Genomic DNA, 6,710 nt, shown 5'->3' on the forward strand with positions numbered 1-6,710 from the left:
CCTGCCTTTACACCAAAGTGACATTTTGAAGGATTAAGCTTCATGTTATATCTGTCAAGGATATCAAATGCTTCCTCCAAGTCTCTTAGGTGATCCTCAGCTTTTATGGATTTCACCACCATATCATCTATGTATACTTCCATAGTCTTTCCAATTTGATCCTTGAACATCATATTCACCAGTCTTTGATATGTTGCACCTGCATTCCTTAATCCAAACGGCATAGCAATATAACAATATAAACCGGTTGGGGTCATAAAAGCCGTATCCTCTTGGTCAGATGGTTCCATCTGAATTTGTTGGAATCCAGACGAAGCATCCATAAAGGTTAACAGTTCATGACCCGCCGTTGCATCCACCATGGAGTCAATGTGGGGTAATGGGAAAGGATCCTTGGGACATGCCTTATTTAAATCAGTGAAATCGACACATACCCTCCACTTTCCATTTTTCTTTTGAACAACAACCACATTGGCCAGCCATCTTGGATACTTTACTTCTCTAATCATACCTGCTCGTAGCAATCTCTCTACCTCTTCCTGGATAATGGTATTTCTTTCTGGTGCAAACTTCTTCCTTTTTTGATGGATTGGTTTGAATGACCTGTCAATGCCAAGTTTATGAGTGATAATATCCTTAGATATACCTGTCATATCTTCATGTTTCCATGCAAAGGTAGATTTTCTTCTTTTGAGGAAGGATACGAGGTCTTCTTTCATCTTGCCAAGGATCCCTGATCCGATATAGATTTTGGATTCAGGATCATTAGGATCCATGAGGATTTCGTCCACATCCTGCTCTCTTGCCTCCAAGACATCCCTTGGAGGATACTTTAATTGCTATATCTCCCTTGATTTCGAGGCTGATTTCATTGATGAGGTGTAACAATCCTTAGCCTCCTGCTGATCACTATCGATCTTGACTATTCCCCAAGGGCTAGGAAGCTTCACACATTAATGGTAGGTGGATGGGACTGCCTTCATATCGTGTATCCAGGGCCTGCCAAGGATAATATTACAACAAGACAAACAGTCAATAACACAAAATTTTTGATAATTATGTAATCCTTCCACATAAATTGGGAGTTTGATGTCCCCCAGGGTTCTCTTAGTTTCCCCACCAAATCCTACAAGCATGGAGGATCTTGGTGTGATATCTGATTCTGGGATACCCATTTTCTTCAGAACATCAAGCTGGATAATGTTTACTGACCTTCCTCCGTCAATAAGGATCCTGCGGACAAAATGGTTAGAAATAAAGAGAATAATAACTAAACTATCATGATGAGGATCCTGGATATCAACGCGATCATTCTCATCAAAGGTTATCACTTTTCCTTCCGAGACACTTGATGTTCGAATACGTCTTTCTCCGTTATCCATTTTAGCTTCCTTTGCATGCCTTTTAGCTGCTGAAAAGGATGTACCACAGATGTCTGACCCACCAGAAATAAAGTTTATCACTTTTGCATCTGCCGGAGGAGCTGGAGCTTTTTCAGGGATCCTTTCAGGGTCCTGAGTCCTTGGCTTTTTTCTTCCCAACAACTCTTTTAGATGTCCCTTGCTCAGCAGATATCCAATTTCCTTTCTCAATGCGATGCATTCCTCTGTTAAATGCCCAAAATCCTCATGGTTTGCACACCACTTTGATTTGTCTTTAGTTGCAGCTGGTTTGTCATTTTTTCTGGGCCATCTGGCTTTTTCTCCGAGATTCTGCATTGCAAGGATTAGTTCATGGTTATCAACGGAAAAACAATATTCAGAAATAGGAGGATAATCATCATCATCCTCTTCTTGGTCAACAGCATGCACGTTCTGGTTGTCAGTTCTGTTATAGGATTTGAATTTGTTGCTTTTGAAAGAGGATCCTTGCTTTTCTTGTTTTGAGGATCCTGCTTGTCTCTCCTGGATCCTTTTGTCATCCTCTAGTCGGATGAACCTGAGTGCCCGAGTCCTTACTTCATCTAGGTTCGTTCGAATTTTCTACTACAAGAAAATTGATTATTGAATAAGTTAACTAGATTGGCAAATGAGGTAATAGAGTAAGGGGGAAGACTTAGCAGCCATTTGAGAGCTGATCCAGTGAGAGTGGATCCGAATCCCTTGCATAGGCAAGCTTCCTTTAACCTTTCTGGAATCGGATTGATCTCCATCCTCTCCCTGTATTGTGCTATGTGTTCCTCAGGATCCGTTGAACCATCATACAGCTTCATAGTTGGAATATGGAATCTTTTGGGTATCTCCGCATCACAAATTGGTGGTGCAAAACGAGATACCTTATGGCTTCCATCTGCAATCTCCGGGATAGGTTTGACCACCCGTGGAACACTTGATATCATATCCTTCAGTTTCTGCAGTTCCTTAGCCATAGCATGGTTGATACCTGCATCCTGCATGAATCCATGGTTAGTGGTAAGAGAATTATTAAATGTGTTACCTCCCATTGGGTTCAAGTTAGGAATATTGGATGTGAATCCATATTGCTGAGACTCTGGGATGATGGAGGGACCAGTGGAAGCAATGGTCTGCATTGGGATGAAATCTCCTTGATGAACATCTGAACTTCCTGTTTGCAAGTTCTTTAAGGATCCTGACATCTGGAGGGATCCCTGAAATTGGGATGATTCTGGAACGAAGGAGGATCCTGGAACCTGGGATGATCCTGGAACGAAGGAGGATCCTTGAACCTGGGATGATCCTGGAACAAAGGAGGATCCTTGAACCTGGGATGATCCTGGAACAAAGGAGGATCCTTGAACCTGGTGCGCTCCTGAGTAGGCTCCTGAATTCACGAAGGATCCCATATGTTGAGGATAGGATCCTGTTGGCTGGAAATATGAACCTGATGCCTGAGTCACTATTGCTGAGCCGAAGTCCACTCCTCTTGATCCATCCACATGTTGAATGTCTGGGACCGCTGATGGCTGAGAAGTAATCATAGGAGTATCAAAATTCAAAGATTTTGGCACCAGTGGAGAATGATCCTCTGCCGTTTTCTTCTGTCTCTTGAGATCTCCGATTTCCTTGAGGATCCTGTCATTAGTTTCATCATGCCGCTGAATACGATCCCTCATCTGCAAAATCAAAGTAAACATATCACTAGTAGTGGGAGCAGAAGAAGTTGGAGCAGAAGAAGATGGAGGTTTAGAGAAAATGGAAGTTGGTCTCTTCTCAGCATTTTTCTGAGATCCAGCAGGTGGTGGAGGCAAAGGTGGAATGCCCTGAGATGAATTGACTGCAGACATCGCTGTAGAGGTATTTTTCAACGATTAAGCCATGTATGCAACGATCCGGAATGATCACCAATAGAAAACTTTGTTATGAATGAAGCACCAATTGCCCCATGGTGGGCGCCAAACTGTTTTGGTCAAAAATCACACAAGGATAATGCAACCAAACTCTTTGTAAACGGGGAATGATGCTTGGTATGATGAACAAGGATAAGGATCACTTAAATGAAAATTGCACAAGTGACACAAGGATTTATACGAGGAAAAAGCCCTTGATCAATGAATGATCTCCGGCATAAAAAACCTCGGGTGATGGACACTACCGATCACCAAACTTCAATATAACGAACAATGTTTACAACTTCGGATGGTAACGAGCTAGGTACAAGGATCACTATAGTATCGTATGCTAAAGCGTGTGAGAAATGTGTTGTGTCTTCCAAATGCTGAAGAGTGCCCTTTATATAAGTGTGTGTGGTCGTATTTTAGGCAAATCACCTAACTACTAGCTCGTTACCCCTTTAGGAATAGAATTAAATTTAGCCTAACTAAATGCCCGTAATTTGTGCTAAGTTTCCATATTCTCCATAACGTCCATTTTTGGTTATGCATGTGCGAAATCAGCGTGACGGATTCCTTGATAACGTTGCTAAGACCAGATCCAACTCGTTATTCCTGCAAAACAACATTAAATTCAAAGAGAACAATCGTTAGTGTGAGGATCCTTAGGATGATCCATGATCCTGATCCTGAAGCTCTTCTGAGGATCACTATCTGCCAAAGAAACAAGGATCACTTGTTAGGATATCATGTAAGGATCACAGGTCATTAAAATCCTGCCCTAACAATTGCCCCCAAAATATAAGGAGTAATTATGTAATATTAACGAGTTATATTTTGCCGAATCTTATCTATAACTAACTCAACGGATATATAGCCGTTAAGAATGAACTATCCGTTGCGATCTGACGTCATGGAGATGACAGCCCTGCATAAATCATCATTATAAATAGAAATAGGGATAGGATCGTTTGCATTTAAATTCAAGAACTCTTCCCTTTATAACCGCGATCAGAGGATTAAACAGGTATTCCCCTTCTCCTTCTCTCTTGCTTACTCTGTTTTTCTTTCTTTTTCCATCGTCTTGTAAAAAATGTTGCTCCGGAATTCTCCCAGCAAGGATCCTAAGAATAATAGCCCCTTGAAGGGTCAAGGGATCATCAAGGATTCCCCCACCGAGAGGTGCTGTTTTACTGATTCTCAAATTGACAAAATCCGTCATTGTTTTCCGGCGAACACCTTCTTTAAATCTTTCAACCCTACCGCTTTGAGCGATTATATCTCTGAGACTTGGTAGCTTTCCTGGTCACTCCTTTCATGATAGGATACTCGTATCCTTTCCCTCAGTTCACCGAGTCTTTTTTCTCCCTTACCGGCATCTGCTATATCCAGGCTATGCCGATGATCTGGAGGGTTTTATACACCCTTGAAAGGATCATCGAACAAGAAGGGATTGATCTGGGTATGGCGGAGTTGGGTGAGATGTATGATCTTACAACTTTTGGATCCCACCGGTACTTGTTCAAACGAAAAGCTGGAGAGGAGCACCCTGTTCTCAAGGTTACCAAAAATGATGTGAACTGGAAGCGACGGTTCTTTTTTGTGAAGAGAGATACCATCCCTGATGGGAAGGATCTGCCCAAGAAGTGGGCTACCCATGGTAGGGTAGAGGATCCTGGAAGGATCACCATAGAACTTATTCCTTAGCATAAGGATTACTGATGTTCTGTTATTTTCTTGTTGTGCAGCTATCTCCGTTTCACATTTGAAGTTGACACCTGCTGCAAAAGAGAGGCTCCTGGCCTTTAAGAAGCTTGATCCTGAAATAAGAACTTTCCAGGTTACCACCCAGGATTCTCAGGAAGTATCCTCTGCCTCTGTCACAATGTCAAGTAAGTATCCTTATTTAAGGAGTATTTATATAATGAGAGTCAAATAATATTAAGATACTTATCTTGTTTTGGTTGTGTAGGTGCTGGAAAATCCTCTAAGTCTGCTTCAAAGTTCGGCATCGATGATCTTACAAATGTCAAATCCTCAAGGAAGAAGACTCCTGCTGCTAGCCCAACTGCTTCAGCCCCTAAAGCACCTATCAGGGGTAAAGGAAGCAAGAAGAGAAAGGCCTCTGAGGATTTACAAGGTCTGCCCCTGCTCCGCCAACAGTTTCTGGACTACTTCAACGAGGTAAGGATCACTGCCCCTGTTTGTGTATCCTGACAGTTTTGAGGATCACTTGTTTCTGATGTTATGCCTTGTTTTCCTTGCAGAAATTTGCTGAGATAGAGACGTATGTTGGCCACGTCGAGGATCAGGACCGCCAGATTGCTGACCTCCAACAAGTTGCTGTGTTGAAGGATATCAAGATAGCTGATCTTGAGAAGGAGCTCCGAGCCACCAAGGATGATGCTGCCAAAATGCTGATCAACTTTGACTATGAGAAGCATGAGATCACCCAAGATGCCAAGGTCTCTGCTGCAATAGCAATGTACAAGATCCAGCTGCAAATGGCTATGGAGGCTCAGGATCCTTCCTTCGATAGGAGCACATGGGACGTAGAGGGCTGGAAGGCGAGGCTGGCAGAGCTTGATGATGATGAAGAGGCTGAGGAGATCCCGATGCTTGAGGGTGGAGATGCTGGCAAGGATCAGGGTGGAGAGGCAAGTGGAGCCGGTGGTGATAGTGCAGCGAAGGATTGAGCTACAGGATTGGGCAATGATGGAAATTTCGAGACTTAGCCGGAGCCCAAATTTTTTTTTGTTTGGTGGTTGTTTGTTTGTGGTTGTGATGTTTTAAAACAATTATGGTCTGTATTTGAACAATAGGTTTAGGGTTGAGGATCTAGGATCCTGTGAACAATAGGTAGGATTACATATGGTGGAGGGATCCTCTGTTTGGGGGATGAAGCCATTGTGATCCTGCCGCTTTTAATTTCCTGCACTTGCTATGACCGCATGAACAATGGACACCCTTTGCCAACCCATGTGGACGGGCCACGTTTTGCTGGTAGAAACGTAGGTTGGCAATTTTGACAACTTTGAAGGGTTTTAAACCTTTGTTAATAAAATAACTTTAATCTTTTTGGCTTATCTTGTGTTGCTATCCTTGTTTATCCTTTTAATTTCCAATTGTTTTGATATATATTTGTCTGAGTAAGAAAATTTAAGCAAATTATGTTTAAGAAATTTAGGATACGATCCAGGATCAAGTATCCTATAGTTAAAAACTTCCAAAAAGTAGTTCATGTAAGGATCATAGGTTCAGTTGTCAAGGTCTAAGGGTTATTCAAATGAATAATGAATGAAATTAAAAATAGTCAAGGATCATACCTGAGGATCCAAGTTAGGATCCTAACCTTTAATCAGGATAACCATAAGTAAAACTTTAATGGATAATAAGGATTGAGGATCCTTAATTGTTTAAC

The sequence above is a fragment of the Helianthus annuus genome, chromosome 3, assembly GCF_002127325.2.
Source record: "Helianthus annuus cultivar XRQ/B chromosome 3, HanXRQr2.0-SUNRISE, whole genome shotgun sequence".
NCBI lineage: Eukaryota > Viridiplantae > Streptophyta > Magnoliopsida > Asterales > Asteraceae > Helianthus > Helianthus annuus.